Source organism: Bombina bombina, chromosome 5 (genome assembly GCF_027579735.1).
Source record: "Bombina bombina isolate aBomBom1 chromosome 5, aBomBom1.pri, whole genome shotgun sequence".
In the NCBI taxonomy this organism is placed as follows: Eukaryota; Metazoa; Chordata; class Amphibia; order Anura; family Bombinatoridae; genus Bombina; species Bombina bombina.
This window is the reverse complement of record NC_069503.1, coordinates 1,076,582,745-1,076,600,226: the sequence shown is the minus strand read 5'-3', so window position 1 is coordinate 1,076,600,226 and position 17,482 is coordinate 1,076,582,745. Positions and strand designations below refer to the sequence as shown.

The 17,482-nt window shown below is 41.7% G+C and overlaps 1 protein-coding gene across 7 annotated transcripts in view; it reads left to right on the top strand.

The window, feature by feature from the left end:
* CYRIB (CYFIP related Rac1 interactor B) overlaps nucleotides 1-17,482 on the top strand; it is a 411,880-nt gene that overhangs the window by 290,613 nt on the left and 103,785 nt on the right. For 4 of the 7 annotated variants that reach the window (XM_053715355.1, XM_053715353.1, XM_053715354.1 and 1 more), the window contains exon 3: nucleotides 6,543-6,580. The gene's annotated coding sequence lies outside the window, so the exon portion shown is untranslated. The remainder of the gene's footprint in view (nucleotides 1-6,542; nucleotides 6,581-17,482) is intronic. The other 3 variants (XM_053715360.1, XM_053715357.1, XM_053715359.1) reach the window with 1 other exon arrangement.

The following is a 17,482-nucleotide window of genomic DNA, read 5'->3' as shown; positions in this document are numbered from 1 at the left end:
GATTCTGTTACTTTAGAGGGTACTCCCTCTATTCTTAAGGAGTAATTCCTGTTTATATTCATATGCCTTGATAATCTGATAATATCAAACATGTTTGATACCACAGAGCCGTCCACCTCTGAGGAGTTGTCGTCCAGTGAGGTGCTAACCCTACATTCTTATATCTCTACACATGCAGTTTTCCCGTAGCATTGCTGATCCTCCATCTGGAGGGGGCCTTTTTTCACCAGACGTTACTGCGCAGTTCAGACGGCGGTGTCTGCGGCTTTTATTGCTTTACCTCGCCCTGCTAAGCGAAAAGTTAAATATTGCATTCCTTCCCAGAATACATCCAATAATTTATTGGATTTAACTGAGGGTTATCCGAGGATGAAGTTCTTTCTGAGACTTCAGAGTATGAATATTCTGGGTCGGAGTCTGCTGCCTCTAAACCTTCGGCTGCAGAGGAACCAGACTTTAGTTTAGGAATTTGCGCTTTCTTCTAAAGGAAGTTTTTGGCAAAATCAGAGCTTTCAAGGCCAAATTGCCTGATGAACCTTTAATTCCTAAATTGGATAGAGTTTGAGGACAGGGTGGTACCTTATCCTTCCCTGCTCCTCTTGGCGAACATTATTAAGAATGAATGGGACAGAATTGGATTCCTTTTCCCCCTCTTCTCCCTTTAACAAATTGTCCCTGGTCCTGGACTCTCAATGGATTTGTGAGGTTCCGTCCCTAAATGGGATGGCATTATCTTCACCCTCGCTAAACTTACTACTATCCAGCTTGAGGATAGTTCTTTGTTTGAAGAGCCCATGGATAAAAGATGGAAACTCTGTTAAGAAAGATGTTTCAACATACAGGATATTTGTTTCAACTGGCAGCGGCGGTTGCAGCGGTTACTAGAGAAACTACCTTCTGGTGTGACTGCTTAAAGGATTTGATCAGGGTGGAGGATCCCCTCGACGTTACTCAGAAAAGATTTACGGCCTTAAGGGGTTGTTGACTCTTATCTGTGCTGCTATTAGGCAGTTTATTCGCTTGAATGCTATGGCTTCAGCTTTTTCTGTTCAGGCCCGTCGGGCTCTGGCTGATTCATGGTCTGCGGATATGACTTCTAAGTCTAGACTCCTTCCCTCCCTTTAAGGGAATGATTTTGTCTTGTCCAGGCCTGGACTCCATTATCTCCATGGTCATAGGGGGCAAGGGTGCCCTCCTACCAAAAGAGTATATGAACTAATCTAAGGGATGATTTTTGTTGTTTTCGTTCTGATAAAGCCCATGTCAGCAATTCTCCGCTAAGCCAAAGCAAACTAAGAGCTCTTGGAAGCCAGCTCAGTCCTGGAATAAATCCAAGCAGAGCAAGAAGCCCGCAGAGTCTACGTCGGCATGAATGGGTGGTCCCCGGTCCTCTTCTGCATTGTGTAGGGGGCAGTATGTCGCTCTTTTCAGTTGCTTGGTTCAGGGACGTGCAGGATCCATGGGTCCTGGAGCTCATAGCTCAGGGTTACAAGATAGTTTTTTTTTTTTAGTCTCAGCCACCCAAGGGCAGATTCCTCCTGTTTGGTTTGGGTTACTATTCAAGCTTTTTCATGGTCCCTAAGAAGGAAGGAACTTTCCGTCCGATTCTAGACCTAAAGTGCTTAAGCAGGTTTTTAAATGTCCCCTCTAAGATGGACACAATAAGGTCCATTCTTCCCCTTCTTTGAGAGGGGTAGTTCATGACCACGATAGATCTGAAGGATGCTCCCTTCTCCTACCAATCCCCAAGGACCACTTCCAGTTCCTAAGGTTTGCATTCTTGGACCAGCACTTCCAATTTATTGCCCTTCCGTTTTTTGGTCTAGCTAAAGAAATTTTTCAAAGAGTGGACCATTCTGAATATCTCCTCTGTCTTCTTCGTAGGTTTGCGGATCTAGTGGGGATGTCATCATCTCCTTCGTGGAAGTTACCTTGTCGCAGGGATCTGCTGGCCAAGGTCTCTTTGTTCATCAATGTCTAGATTCTCTGAGGCTGACTGCGTGGAGATTGAACGCTTAGTCCTAGCCAAGAGAGGGTTTTCCGAGTTATTTTTACCCTCATTCAAGCTTGTAAGCTGGTTGCTCATCGTATCTATCATAAGGTGTGGAGGACCAACTTATTCTGTTCTCCAGGGTGAACTGGAGAAGGACTTTTCTGCAAGTCACCTGAAGGGACAGTTTTCGGCCCTGTCTGTGTTACTGCACAAGAGGTTTGCCGAGCTTCCAGATGTGCAGCCTTTTGTTAAGGCTCTGCTCGGATAAGACCTGTGTTTAGATCTAAGGCTCCTCCTTGGAGTTTAAATCTTGTCTTTAAAGGGACAGTCTACACCAGAATTTTTATTGTTTTAAAAGATAGATAATCCCTTTATTACCCATTCCCCATTCCCCAGTTTTGCATAACCAACAGTTATATTTATATACTTTTTACCTCTGTGATTATCTTGTATCTAAGCCTCTGCAAACTGCCCCCTTATTTCAGTTCTTTTGACAGACTTGCAGTTTAGCCAATCAGTGCTTGCTCCCAGATAACTTCACGTGCATGAGCACAGTGTTATCTATATGAAAAACATGAACTAACACCCTCTAGTGGTGAAAACTGTTAAAATGCATTCTGAAAAGAGGTGGCCTTCAAGGTCTAAGAAATTAGCATATGAACCTCCTAGGTTAAGCTTTCAACTAAGAATACCAAGAGAAAAAAGCAAAATTGTTGATAAAAGTAAATTAGAAAATTGTTTAAAATTACATGCCCTATCTGAATCATTAAAGTTTATTTTGGACTAGACTGTCCCTTTAAGGTTTTGCAACGGGCTCCGTTGGAGCCTATGCATGAAGTAGACATTAAATTGTTGTCTTGGAAGGTTCCTTTTCTGCCGGGTGTTGCTTCTGCGTGCAGAGAGAGTATCTGTGATTGATGCCTTGCAATGTGGCCCTCCTTATCTGGCTTTTCATGCCGATAAGGTTGTTCTACGAACCAAGTTAGGGTTTCTTCCTAAGGTTGTGTCAATAAGCAACATCAATCAAGAGATTGTGGTTCCTTTCTTATTTCCTAATCCTCCTTCGTCGAAGGAACGTTTACAATGTATTTCTGGATGTGGTTTGTACCTTGAAGTTCTGTCTTTGGGCCACAAAGGAATTTAGACAAACCTTTTTCTCTGTTTGTTCTCTTTTCTGGGAAGCGTAGGGGTCAGAGGGCCTCTTCGACTTCCTTATCTTTTTGTCTGAGGAGTGTCATCCGTTTAGCATAGAATCGGCGGGACATAAGCCTCTTCTGAGGATTACGGCTCGATATACGAGAGCAGTGGTTTCCTCTTGGGCCTTCAAAAATGAGGCCTCTATGGATCAGATTTGTAAGGCGGCTCCTGGTTTTGCAGGCTGTGGTGCCCTCAGAATAGGGTCCGCCTCTCTTTTTTCCCTCCCGTTAGCATTCCGTGTACTCTAGAGCTTGGGTATATGTTTCCCACAAGTAAGGAATGCAGCTGTGGACTTTTCCCATATTAAGATGGAAAACATAAATTATGCTTACCTGATAATTTTATTTCCATCTGTATGGGAAGAGTCCACAGCTCCCGTCCGTGTTCTCCGATGGGCGGCCCTAAATTTAATTTTTTTTTTCTTCTGGCACCTTTTTCACCCTGATATTTCTCCTACTGTTCCTTGTTCCCTTTGCAGAATGACTGGTGTTATGAGGAAGTGGGAGAGGTATTTAAGCTTTTGCCTGGGGTGTCTTTGCCTCCTCCTGGTGGCCAGGTTCAGTGGCAGCTGTGGACTCTTTCCATCAGAAGAAAAAGAGATTATCAGGTAACCATAATTTATGTTTTTAAAGATTTGAAATGAACACTTATGAATGATAAGCAGCATTATAATCAGTATAAAATTACCACATAACGCAGTATGTATCATCACGCTAAGTTTAATGAACAAAAATGTTTTGTTTTTTGCTTTTTTTCTGCAAACAAGGCTGTAAGGCCTCTGCATTGAGAATAGTAGCATCAACTAAGTTTAATGTACAGTACAACAATGGGTTTAGTGCAGCAAATTAACAAAATTCTTTTTTAAAAAAAATTCAAAGTTGATGCATCGAAGTTGATACATAATAAGCTCCTTAGGTTTCAAAGTTCATATGTATAAAAGTTCAAAGATATCTTGTGTAAACACCACCATCTATTATATAACACTCTGTCTCTTTAAAATTATGCCACACACATCCTTATCCTTCGGTACAAATGCAACACTTTGACTAGTCCAGCCACTGAATCCAACTTCCAAAAAAAATCTCCAATGTACAGGTACATAGGACTTATCAAGTCAGAGAACAATTTACCCTAAACCTCCAGTCTGGACCGCTTATGTTATTGGGTACAGCAAACCATATGTAGTAGGTACAGTATAGACAGACCATCAGTATCTGGTGTCTTACTCAGACACCGCTGCCGAGTCATGTGATGTTCACGTCACACTCACTCAGTTCCTATTGGTCAAAGGCTTAGGCTTCTCCCCTGTTGCTCCCGGATACACCAACTTACAGACTCAAATCGAAAGTGCCTGGGGATCTTTGCACCACCGGTAACTGCACTATTTATTTTAGTACTTCTCAGTGGCAGTCACATGACTCACAAAAAAAGAGAGCTGTTCTGAACTGGAGCAAATTGAACGGTTGTAAACAGAGGGCCACCTGTATTCCTGCAGATAGGACACTTATATTTTCAGATTTATTAGAGGCTACCTGTCAAAGTGACAGCTTAGCATAACTATTATAGTTTATTTGTAAAGTACAGCCAAATTCCGTAGCAAGCTTTGAGACTCTTTGTGAAGATATAGGCGCTGTAATCTTAAAATACTTCTGTGCTTCCAATGTTTCATTGTACCAAAGAATAGCTGTTAAGCATGTTAAAGGGACAGTATACACTCATTTTCATATAACTGCATGTAATAGACACTACTATAAAGAATAAGATGCACAGATACTGATATAAAAATCCAGTATAAAACTGTTTAAAAACTTACTTAGAAGCTGTCAGTTTGGCTCTGTTGAAAAGGTAGTTGGAAAGCCCACTGCAAGTGGCAAATAAGACACTCCCCCCCCTTCCCCTTCTTTTACATATGAAAAGACCCTTTACACAAACAGGAGCAAGCTGGAGAAGGTAGCTAACAGTATTCACATAAAACTTTGGGGCTTGGTTAGGAGTCTGAAAATCAGAGCAATGTTATTTAAAAATAAGCAAAACTATACATTTATTTTTAAAAAAAACTTTATGGGCTATATAAATAGATCATCTATAAAACATTTATGCAAAGAAAAAATGAGTGTATAATGTCCCTTTAAGTATAAAAGTATATTATGTGGCAGGAATTTAAGGGAACATATGAGGTCCCTGTACAGAGATTGATTCCTGTTATTATACCGGTCTTTACTATACAGGTGTGAGGGATTACTCCTTGCAGTTCACTATAATATGTACCAGAAATTACGATAAGTACCACATCTTCTGTGCCGTAAGGTCTAGTGGCGCACCTCCCGACAGAGGGTAGATAGTGTATCATTTTGAGGCACAATATATGTGTGTGTGTGTATATATATATATATATATATAATTTTTTTTATTATTGGTTAATGGGGTAGAAGATAACTAGGTTAAGTCCTTGCTTGCCCCAATACTAATTTAACATTCCTACATGGTTCTCGTTAAGGACATAATGGAGTCTTTCCAATAAAAGATCATATGCGATTGAGTTTAGCCATTCTGTTAAATAAGGAATTTGTTGTTTATGGTTTGAGTACCTTAGATTTAGTTTCTTTGCACAACTGGACCTAATTTCAAATAGGGACTTCATATATACTGTAAACAAGATTTGGAAATGACCATTCAATAGTACAGTGGTTGGGGATATTTCTGTTTTGTTATTCCGAATGGATCCCATAGCAGTATTAATTCGTTCCCAGAATGGCTGAATAATTGGACAGTGCCACCAAATGTGCAATAGGGTTTCGCTCTCACCAACATCCCATTCAACGTAAATTTAATCTGGTTATATATGATGTCAGTCAGGGGTTAAATGCCACCTAGTGAGACTATTTTTTATATTATTTTCAAAAGGGGAAATAGAGAGTGAGACCCTAAAGGAGGAGGTGCAAATATGGACCCACTGTTCCTGGCTGAGGGTGGTTTGAAAGTCAGTTTCACAATTATCGGTGTCGCCTGGGAGACCTTTGTATACTGCCTGGAGAAGACGCCGATGTGATAGGGGAGAGTAAATGATACAATAAGGCTTTATTTAAACAGATTCTAAAGTTTTTACAATGATCTAGAAAGTGGGAAGTATTTGGATGTTAGTTAATATAGTGGATGTTAGTTAATGTAGTGTCTAAGTTGTAGATACATTAACCAGTTTCCAAATAGGAGTGGCCATTGTTTTATGGATGCTAAAACTTACACACATTTGTTTTTAAAATGTATTTCTACTTATTAGACTTATCTCTTCATTGAATACATCATTCTATTTGACAGTACTGTACTTATGTAATCTTTTTGTGTTTTTTTCTAGATTGGAGATCTCCAACACAACACCAGCACTGGTTGTAGGTGAGAAGTAAATACAATACAAAATACGTTTACTGGTTGGGTTTCAAAGCATTATATTTGGGGGGGGGGGTGTTTCCGGGAAAATTAATTTAAAGGGGCAGTAAACAACCTATTTTATTTTGCATTCGGTTCAAGAAATTTTTAGCTCTGAAAATTCTCAGAGCTGGTAATACACCCTGCCAACTTATCAAAGCTAACCCTGCTCCATATCTTTTTCTAATTGGCTTTAACTGATGACAACTGCGAAACAATGCACTTTACTAACATGTTTACTAACATTATGACCATGGTTAGCCTTGTTTTCTGCAGACTCAACCCCAAATTGGCTCCTCCAAAAAAGTAATGGCTAGAGTCTTGCTACTGAAAAACAATTTCAGCAACATGTTAATAAGTTTAAAAAAACACTTCACTGATATGTTGTTCAGTAGCAAGACAACATAAAGGTCTTAAGACATTGTACACTAGATTTTGTTTTTGCATAGATGTTTGTAGAGGATCCATTTGTATAGGCCATCTGGGAGTGTTTTTGTAAAAAATTATAGTTTTGATTAATTTTAAATAACATTGTGCTGATTTTCAGACTTGTAACCAAGCCCCAAAGTTTTAGATGTATTCTGATGTATACAGACTCCAGATTGCTTCTATTAGTGAAAAACAGGGCAAATAACGGCACTACCTGGGAGTTGTTTCCTAAATTAAATATAACTTCGGAGTATTAAATAAGTACTGATAATAGATCAAAGTTTAAATATTCCTAAAGGGAGAGGTGCTGTACGCTGACGAGACTAGAGCAAGTGTAGTAGTTATTTTTTATACTACCGTCTTGTCAAAGTATTGTTAAAAACATTTTACCCATTAAAACTTCAAGACAGACATATGCAGCTGGTCATAAATGTGGGATCCAAAATTCAAAGTCAATGACTCAGCACACAACGGTCCCTTTGCCAGCTACTCAAGAGACACACTCCAGTCTCTGAAGCATCAATCCAAAGAAATCCAAAGAGAGTAGCAGCAAAAAATGTGTTTATTGGGCACAACACAACATTAACAGCAACGTTTCGGTATTGCTACCTTATTCATGCCCATGAATTATGCATGAATAAGGTAGCAATACCGAAACGTTGCTGTTAATGTTGTGTTGTGCCCAATAAACACATTTTTTGCTGCTACTCTCTTTGGATTTCTTTTCATAAATGTGGGATCACCAGCATATCGTATGGAGTAAGTTCAGTGGTCAAACTGGTCACCTGGTAACACTCATAACCCAAAAAGATGTATCCTTTTGGGTTATTAGTGTTACCAGGTGACGAGTTGGACCACTGAACTTACTCCATATGATATGGTGGTGATCCCACATTTATGACCAGCTGCATATGTTTGTCTTGAAGTTTTAATGGATAAAATGTTTTTAACAATACTTTAATAAAAGTTAATTTTTATACTACCTTCTTGTCACACATCTCATATCTGTTGTTTATCCTTGATTGATGATTGTGAGTTGTTGAGTGCTATTTATGTACACTCTTTTTGTAGTGTGAGATCCACACTACTACACTTGCTCTAGTATCTTCAGTTTACAGCACCTCCCCCTTTAGGAATATTTAAACTTTGATCTATTATTAGTACTTATTTAATACTCCGAAGTTATATTTCATATAGGAAACAACTCCCAGGTAGTGCAGTTATTTGCCCTGTTTTTCACTAATAGAAGATATCTGGAGTCTGTATACATCCGTATACATCTAAAACTTTGGGGCTTGGTTACAAGTCTGAAAATCAGCACAATGTTATTTAAAAATAAGCAAAACTATATTTCTCTTGTTAAGTGTATCCAGTCCACGGATCCATCCATTACTTGTGGGATATTCTCCTTCCCAACAGGAAGTTGCAAGAGGATCACCCACAGCAGAGCTGCTATATAGCTCCTCCCCTCACTGCCATATCCAGTCATTCTCTTGCAACTCTCAACTAAGATGGAGGTCGTAAGAGGACTGTGGTGTTTTATACTTAGTTTATTTCTTCAATCAAAAGTTTGTTATTTTTAAATGGTACCGGAGTGTACTGTTTATCTCAGGCAGTATTTAGAAGAAGAATCTGCCTGCGTTTTCTATGATCTTAGCAGAAGTAACTAAGATCCTTTGCTGTTCTCACATATTCTGAGGAGTGAGGTAACTTCAGAGGGGGAATAGCGTGCAGGTTTTCCTGTAATAAGGTATGTGCAGTTAAAATATTTTCTCCAACATTGGTGTGTCCGGTCCACGGCGTCATCCTTACTTGTGGGGATATCTCTTCCCCAACAGGAAATGGCAAAGAGTCCCAGCAAAGCTGGCCATATAGTTCCTCCTAGGCTCCGCCCAACCCAGTCATTCTCTTTGCCGTTGCACAGGCAACATCTCCACGGAGATGGTTAAGAGTTTTTTGGTGTTTAAATGTAGTTTTTATTCTTCTATCAAGTGTTTGTTATTTTAAAATAGTGCTGGTATGTAATATTTACTCTGAAACAGAAAAGGATGAAGATTTCTGTTTGTGAGTGGAAGATGATTTTAGCATATAGTAACTAAAATCGATTGCTGTTTCCACATAGGACTGTTGAGATGAAGTAACTTCAGTTGGGGGAAACAGTTAGCAGACTTTTCTGCTTAAGGTATGACTAGCCATATTTCTAACAAGACCATGTAATGCTGGAAGGCTGTCATTTCCCCTCATGGGGACCGGTAAGCCATTTTCTTAGTCAAGCAAACAGAATAAAGGGCTTAATATGGGCTATAAAACTGGTAGACATTTTTATGGGCTAAATCGATTGCTTTATTTGGGCATTTTATTCATATTTATGCTGATAATTAACATTTTTAAACTTGGGGAACGTTTATTAAACGGCAGGCACTATGTTAGACACCTTTTCCAGTCAGGGGGCCTTCCTAGTTGTAGGCTGAGCCTCATTTTCGCGCCATTACTGCGCAGTTGTTTTTTGAGAGCAGGGCATGCAGATGCATGTGTGAGGATCTGAAAGTTGCTGGAAAAGTTTCTAGAAGGCGTCAATTGGTATCGTATTCCCCTCTGGGCTTGGTTAGGTCTCAGCAAAGGCTATAGCTGGGACTGTATAGGGGTTAAATTTGTAAACGGCTCCGGTTCCGTTATTTTAAGGGTTAAAGCTCTGAAATTTGGTGTGCAATACTCTTAATGCTTTAAGACACTGTGGTGAAATTTTTTTTTTTGAACAATTCCTTCATACTTTTTCACATTTTCAGTAATAAAGTGTTTTCTGTTTTAAAACAAAACCGTTACTGTCTCTTTAAATTTTAAACGTTTTTTGTGCTTTATTGACAAGTTTAAGCCTGTTTAACATGTCTGTGCCTTCAGATAAGCTATGTTCTATATGTATGAAAGCCAATGTGTCTCCCCATTTAAATTTGTGTGATAATTGTGCCATAGCGTCCAAACAAAGTAAGGACAGTACTGCCACAGATAATGAAATTGCCCAAGATGATTCCTCAGATGAGGGGAGTAAACATGATACTACATCATCTCCTACTGTGTCTACACCAGTTTTGCCCACACAGGAGGCCTCTAGTACATCTAGCGCGCCAATGCTTATTACCATGCAACAATTAACGGCTGTAATGGATAACTCCATAGCAAATATTTTATCCAAAATGCCTACTTATCAGAGAAAGCGCGATTGCTCTGTTTTAAACACTGAAGAGCAGGAGGGCGCTGATGATAATTGTTCTGTCATACCCTCACACCAATCTGAAGGGGCCATGAGGGAGGTTTTGTCAGATGGGGAAATTTCAGATTCAGGAAAAATTTCTCAACAAGCTGAACCTGATGTTGTGACATTTAAATTTAAATTAGAACATCTCCGCGCACTGCTTAAGGAGGTGTTATCTACTCTGGATGATTGTGACAACTTGGTCATTCCAGAGAAATTATGCAAGATGAACAAGTTCCTAGAGGTTCCGGTGCACCCCGACGCTTTTCCTATACCCAAGCGGGTGGCGGACATAGTGAATAAGGAGTGGGAAAAGCCCGGCATACCTTTTGTTCCCCCCCCCTATATTTAAGAAATTATTTCCTATGGTCGACCCCAGAAAGGACTTATGGCAGACAGTCCCTAAGGTTGAGGGGGCAGTTTCTACTCTAAACAAACGCACTACTATTCCTATCGAGGATAGTTGTGCTTTCAAAGATCCTATGGATAAAAAATTGGAGGGTTTGCTTAAAAAGATTTTTGTACAGCAAGGTTACCTTCTACAACCCATTTCGTGCATTGTTCCTGTCACTACAGCAGCGTGGTTCTGGTTCGAGGAACTAGAAAACTCGCTTAGTAGAGAGACTCCATATGAGGAGGTTATGGACAGAGTTTACGCACTTAAGTTGGCTAACTCTTTTATTTTAGATGCCGCTTTGCAATTAGCTAGATTAGCGGCGAAAAATTCAGGGTTTGCTATCGTGGCGCGCAGAGCGCTTTGGCTAAAGTCTTGGTCAGCGGATGTGTCATCCAAGACAAAATTGCTTAACATCCCTTTCAAAGGTAAAACTCTATTTGGACCAGAATTGAAAGAGATTATTTCAGACATCACTGGGGGAAAGGGCCACGTCCTTCCACAAGATAGGCCTTTCAAGGCCAAGAATAAGTCTAATTTTCGTTCCTTTCGCAATTTCAGGAACGGACCGGCCTCTAATTCTGCATCCTCTAAGCAAGAGGGTAATGCCTCACAACCCAAACCAGCCTGGAAACCGATGCCAGGCTGGAACAAGGGTAAGCAGGCCAAGAAACCTGCCGCTGCTAACAAAACAGCATGAAGGAGTAGCCCCCGATCCGGGACCGGATCTAGTGGGGGGCAGACTCTCTCTCTTTGCTCAGGCTTGGGCAAGAGATGTTCAGGATCCCTGGGCGCTAGAAATAGTTTCTCAGGGTTATCTCCTGGAATTCAGGGAACTACCCCCAAGGGGAAGGTTCCACATGTCTCACTTATCCTCAAACCAAATAAAGAGACAGGCGTTCTTACATTGTGTAGAAGACCTGTTAAAGATGGGAGTGATACACCCAGTTCCAATAAAGGAACAAGGAATGGGATTTTATTCCAATCTGTTCGTAGTTCCCAAAAAAGAGGGAACTTTCAGACCAATTTTGGATTTGAAGATCCTAAACAAATTTCTCAGGGTACCATCGTTCAAGATGGAAACCATTCGAACGATTCTACCCACTATCCAGGAAAGTCAATTTATGACTACCGTGGATCTAAAGGATGCGTACCTACATATTCCTATCCACAAAGAACATCATCAGTTCCTAAGGTTCGCCTTTCTGGACAAGCATTACCAGTTTGTGGCCCTCCCATTCGGGTTAGCCACTGCTCCAAGGATTTTCACAAAGTTACTAGGGTCCCTTCTAGCGGTTCTAAGACCGAGGGGCATTGCAGTAGTACCTTACTTGGACGACATTCTAATACAAGCGTCGTCCCTGTCAAAAGCAAAGGCTCATACAGACATCGTTCTGGCCTTTCTCAGATCACACGGATGGAAGATGAACATAGAAAAAAGTTCTCTGTCTCCGTCGACAAGAGTTCCCTTTTTGGGAACAATAATAGATTCCTTAGAAATGAGGATTTTTCTGACAGAGGTCAGAAAGTCAAAACTTCTAAGCACTTGTCAAGTTCTTCATTCTATTTCTCGTCCTTCCATAGCGCAGTGCATGGAAGTAGTAGGGTTGATGGTTGCAGCAATGGACATAGTTCCTTTTGCACAAATTCATCTAAGACCATTACAACTGTGCATGCTCAAACAGTGGAATGGGGACTATACAGACTTGTCTCCAGTGATTCAAGTAGATCAGAAGACTAGAGATTCACTCCGTTGGTGGCTGACCCTGGACAATCTATCCCAGGGAATGAGCTTCCGCAGACCAGAGTGGGTCATTGTCACGACCGACGCCAGTCTAGTGGGCTGGGGCGCGGTCTGGGAATCCCTGAAAGCTCAGGGTCTATGGTCTCGGGAAGAGTCTCTTCTCCCGATAAACATTCTGGAACTGAGAGCGATATTCAATGCTCTCAGGACTTGGCCTCAACTAGCAAAGGCCAGATTCATAAGATTCCAATCAGACAACATGACGACCGTTGCGTATATCAATCATCAGGGGGGAACAAGGAGTTCCCTGGCGATGAAAGAAGTGACCAAAATAATTCAATGGACAGAGGATCACTCCTGCCACCTGTCTGCGATCCACATCCCAGGTGTGGAAAACTGGGAGGCGGATTATCTGAGTCGTCAGACATTCCATCCGGGGGAGTGGGAACTCCACCCGGAGATCTTTGCCCAAATAACTCAATTATGGGGCATTCCAGACATGGATCTGATGGCGTCTCGTCAGAACTTCAAGGTTCCTTGCTACGGGTCCAGATCCAGGGATCCCAAGGCGACTCTAGTATATGCACTAGTAGCCCCTTGGACCTTCAACCTTGCTTATGTATTTCCACCGTTTCCTCTCATTCCCAGGCTGGTAGCCAGGATCAATCAGGAGAGGGCCTCGGTGATCTTGATAGCTCCTGCGTGGCCACGCAGGACTTGGTATGCAGACCTGGTGACTATGTCATTGGTTCCACCATGGAAGCTACCTTTGAGACAGGACCTTCTTGTTCAGGGTCCAATCGAACATCCAAATCTGGTTTCCCTCCAGCTGACGGCTTGGAGATTGAATGCTTGATTCTATCGAAGCGTGGGTTTTCAGATTCCGTGATAGATACTCTGGTTCAGGCCAGAAAACCGGTAACTAGAAAGATTTACCATAAGATATGGAAAAGATATCTGTTGGTGTGAATCCAAAGGATTCCCATGGAATAAGATAAAAATTCCTAGGATTCTCTCCTTTCTACAAGAAGGTTTGGAGAAAGGATTATCTGCAAGTTCTCTAAAGGGACAGATGTTCAAGCATTTGTTCAGGCTCTGGTTAGGATCAAGCCTGTTTACAGACCTTTGACTCCTCCCTGGAGTCTAAATCTAGTTCTTTCAGTTCTTCAAGGGGTTCCGTTTGAACCTTTACATTCCATAGATATTAAGTTACTATCTTGGAAAGTTTTGTTTTTGGTTGCTATTTCTTCTGCTAGAAGAGTTTCTGAGTTATCTGCTCTGCAGTGTTCTCCGCCCTATCTGGTGTTCCATGCAGATAAGGTGGTTTTGCGTACTAAGCCTGGTTTTCTTCCAAAGGTTGTTTCTAACAAAAATATTAACCAGGAGATAGTTGTACCTTCTTTGTGTCCGAATCCAGTTTCAAAGAAGGAACGTTTGTTACACAATTTGGACGTAGTCCATGCTCTAAAATTCTATTTAGAGGCTACAAAAGATTTCAGACAAACATCTTCTTTGTTTGTTGTTTATTCTGGTAAAAGGAGAGGTCAAAAAGCGACTTCTACCTCTCTTTCCTTTTGGCTTAAAAGCATCATCCGATTGGCTTATGAGACTGCCGGACGGCAGCCTCCTGAAAGAATCACAGCTCACTCCACTAGGGCTGTGGCTTCCACATGGGCCTTCAAGAACGAGGCTTCTGTTGACCAGATATGTAAGGCAGCGACTTGGTCTTCACTGCACACTTTTGCCAAATTTTACAAATTTGATACTTTTGCTTCTTCGGAGGCTATTTTTGGGAGAAAGGTTTTGCAAGCCGTGGTGCCTTCCGTTTAGGTAACCTGATTTGCTCCCTCCCTTCATCCGTGTCCTAAAGCTTTGGTATTGGTTCCCACAAGTAAGGATGACGCCGTGGACCGGACACACCAATGTTGGAGAAAACAGAATTTATGCTTACCTGATAAATTACTTTCTCCAACAGTGTGTCCGGTCCACGGGCCGCCCTGGTTTTTTAATCAGGTCTGATGAATTATTTTCTCTAACTACAGTCACCACTGTACCATATGGTTTCTCCTATATTTTTCCTCCTGTCCGTCGAATGACTGGGGTGGGCGGAGCCTAGGAGGGACTATATGGCCAGCTTTGCTGGGACTCTTTGCCATTTCCTGTTGGGGAAGAGATATCCCCACAAGTAAGGATGACGCTGTGGACCGGACACACCGTTGGAGAAAGTAATTTATCAGGTAAGCATAAATTCTGTTTTTCTAGGGATGGAATTTGCTAGAAAATGCTGCTGATACCGAAGTAATGTAAGTAAAGCCTTAAATGCAGTGATAGCGACTGGTATCAGGCTTATTAATAGAGATACATACTCTTATAAAAGTGTATTTTAAAACGTTTGCTGGCATGTTTAATCGTTTTTTACATATGTTTGGTGATAAAACTTATTGGGGCCTAGTTTTTTCCACATGGCTGGCTTGAATTTTGCCTAGAAACAGTTCCCTGAGGCTTCCCACTGTTGTAATATGAGTGGGAGGGGCCTATTTTAGCGTTTTTTTGCACAGCAAAGATTACAGACACAGACATCCAGCTTCTTCCTGCATGATCCAGGACTTCTCTGAAGGGCTCAAAAGGCTTCAAAAGTCGTATTGAGGGAGGTAAAAAGCCACAGTAGAGCTGTGGCAGTTGTTGTGACTGTTTAAAAAAAAACGTTTTTGTCATTTTTTATTCCGTTTTTGGTATTAAGGGGTTAATCATCCATTTGCAAGTGGGTGCAATGCTCTGCTAACTTATTACATACACTGTAAAAATATCGTTAGTGTAACTGCATTTTTTCACTGTTATTTCAAAATTTGGGAAAATTTGGGTTTCTTAAAGGCGCAGTAGCGTTTTTTTATATTGCTTGTAAACTTGTTTTAAAGTGTTTTCCAAGCTTGCTTGTCTCATTGCTAGTCTGTTAAAACATGTCTGACACAGAGGAACCTACTTGTTCATTATGTTTGAAAGCCATGGTGGAGCCCCATAGGAGAATGTGTACTAAATGTATTGATTTCACCTTAAACAGTAAAGATCAGACTTTATCTATAAAAGAATTATCACCAGAGGGTTCTGTCGAGGGGGAAGTTATGCCGACTAACTCTCCCCACGTGTCAGACCCTTCGCCTCCCGCTCAGGGGACGCACGCTAATATGGCGCCAATTACATCAGGGACGCCCATAGCGATTACCTTGCAGGACATGGCTGCAATCATGAATAATACCCTGTCAGAGGTATTATCTAGACTGCCTGAATTAAGAGGCAAGCGCGATAGCTCTGGGGTTAGGAGAGATACAGAGCGCGCAAATGCTGTTAGAGCCATGTCTGATACTGCGTCACAGTATGCAGAACATGAGGACGGAGAGCTTCAGTCTGTGGGTGACATCTCTGACTCGGGGAAACCTGATTCAGAGATTTCTAATTTTAAATTTAAGCTTGAGAACCTCCGTGTATTGCTTGGGGAGGTATTAGCTTCTCTGAATGACTGTAACACAGTTGCCATTCCAGAGAAATTGTGTAGGCTGGATAGATACTATGCGGTGCCGGTGTGTACTGAAGTTTTTCCTATACCTAAAAGGCTTACAGAAATTATTAGCAAGGAGTGGGATAGACCCGGTGTGCCCTTTTCCCCACCACCTATATTTAGAAAAATGTTTCCAATAGACGCCACTACACGGGACTTATGGCAGACGGTCCCTAAGGTGGAGGGAGCAGTTTCTACTTTAGCAAAGCGTACCACTATCCCGGTTAAGGACAGTTGTGCTTTTTCAGATCCAATGGATAAAAAATTGGAGGGTTACCTTAAGAAAATGTTTATTCAACAAGGTTTTATTTTACAGCCCCTTGCATGCATTGCGTCTGTCACGGCTGCGGCGGCATTCTGGTTTGAGGCCCTGGAAGAGGCCATCCAGACAGCTCCATTGAATGAAATTGACAAGCTTAGAACGCTTAAGCTAGCTAACTCATTTGTTTCTGATGCCATTGTTCATTTGACTAAACTAACGGCTAAGAATTCCGGATTCGCCATCCAGGCGCGTAGGGCGCTATGGCTTAAATCCTGGTCAGCTGACGTAACTTCAAAGTCTAAATTACTCAACATTCCTTTCAAGGGGCAGACCTTATTCGGGCCTGGCTTGATGGAAATTATCGCTGACATTACTGGAGGCAAGGGTCATACCCTTCCTCAGGACAGGGCCAAATCAAAGGCCAAACAGTCTAATTTTTGTGCCTTTCGAAATTTCAAGGCAGGAGCAGCATCAACTTCCTCCGCTTCAAAACAAGAGGGAACTGTTGCTCATTCCAGACAGGCCTGGAAACCTAACCAGTCCTGGAACAAGGGCAAGCAGGCCAGAAAGCCTGCTGCTGCCCCCAAGACAGCATGAAGGAACGGCCCCCTATCCGGAAACGGATCTAGTGGGGGGCAGACTTTCTCTCTTCGCCCAGGCGTGGGCAAGAGATGTTCAGGATCCCTGGACGTTGGAGATCATATCTCAGGGATATCTTCTGGACTTCAAAGCTTCTCCTCCACAAGGGAGATTTCATCTTTCAAGGTTATCAGCAAACCAGTTAAAGAAAGAGGCATTCCTAAGCTGTGTGCAAGACCTCCTAGTAATGGGAGTGATCCATCCAGTTCCGCGGACGGAACAAGGACAGGGATTTTATTCAAATCTGTTTGTGGTTCCCAAGAAAGAGGGAACCTTCAGACCAATCTTGGATCTAAAGATCTTAAACAAATTCCTCAGAGTTCCATCATTCAAAATGGAAACTATTCGGACCATCCTACCCATGATCCAAGAGGGTCAGTACATGACCACAGTGGATTTAAAGGATGCCTACCTTCACATACCGATTCACAAAGATCATCATCGGTTCCTAAGGTTTGCCTTTCTAGACAGGCATTACCAATTTGTAGCTCTTCCCTTCGGGTTGGCCACTGCCCCGAGAATTTTTACAAAGGTTCTGGGCTCACTTCTGGCGGTTCTAAGACCGCGAGGCATAGCGGTGGCTCCGTATCTAGACGAT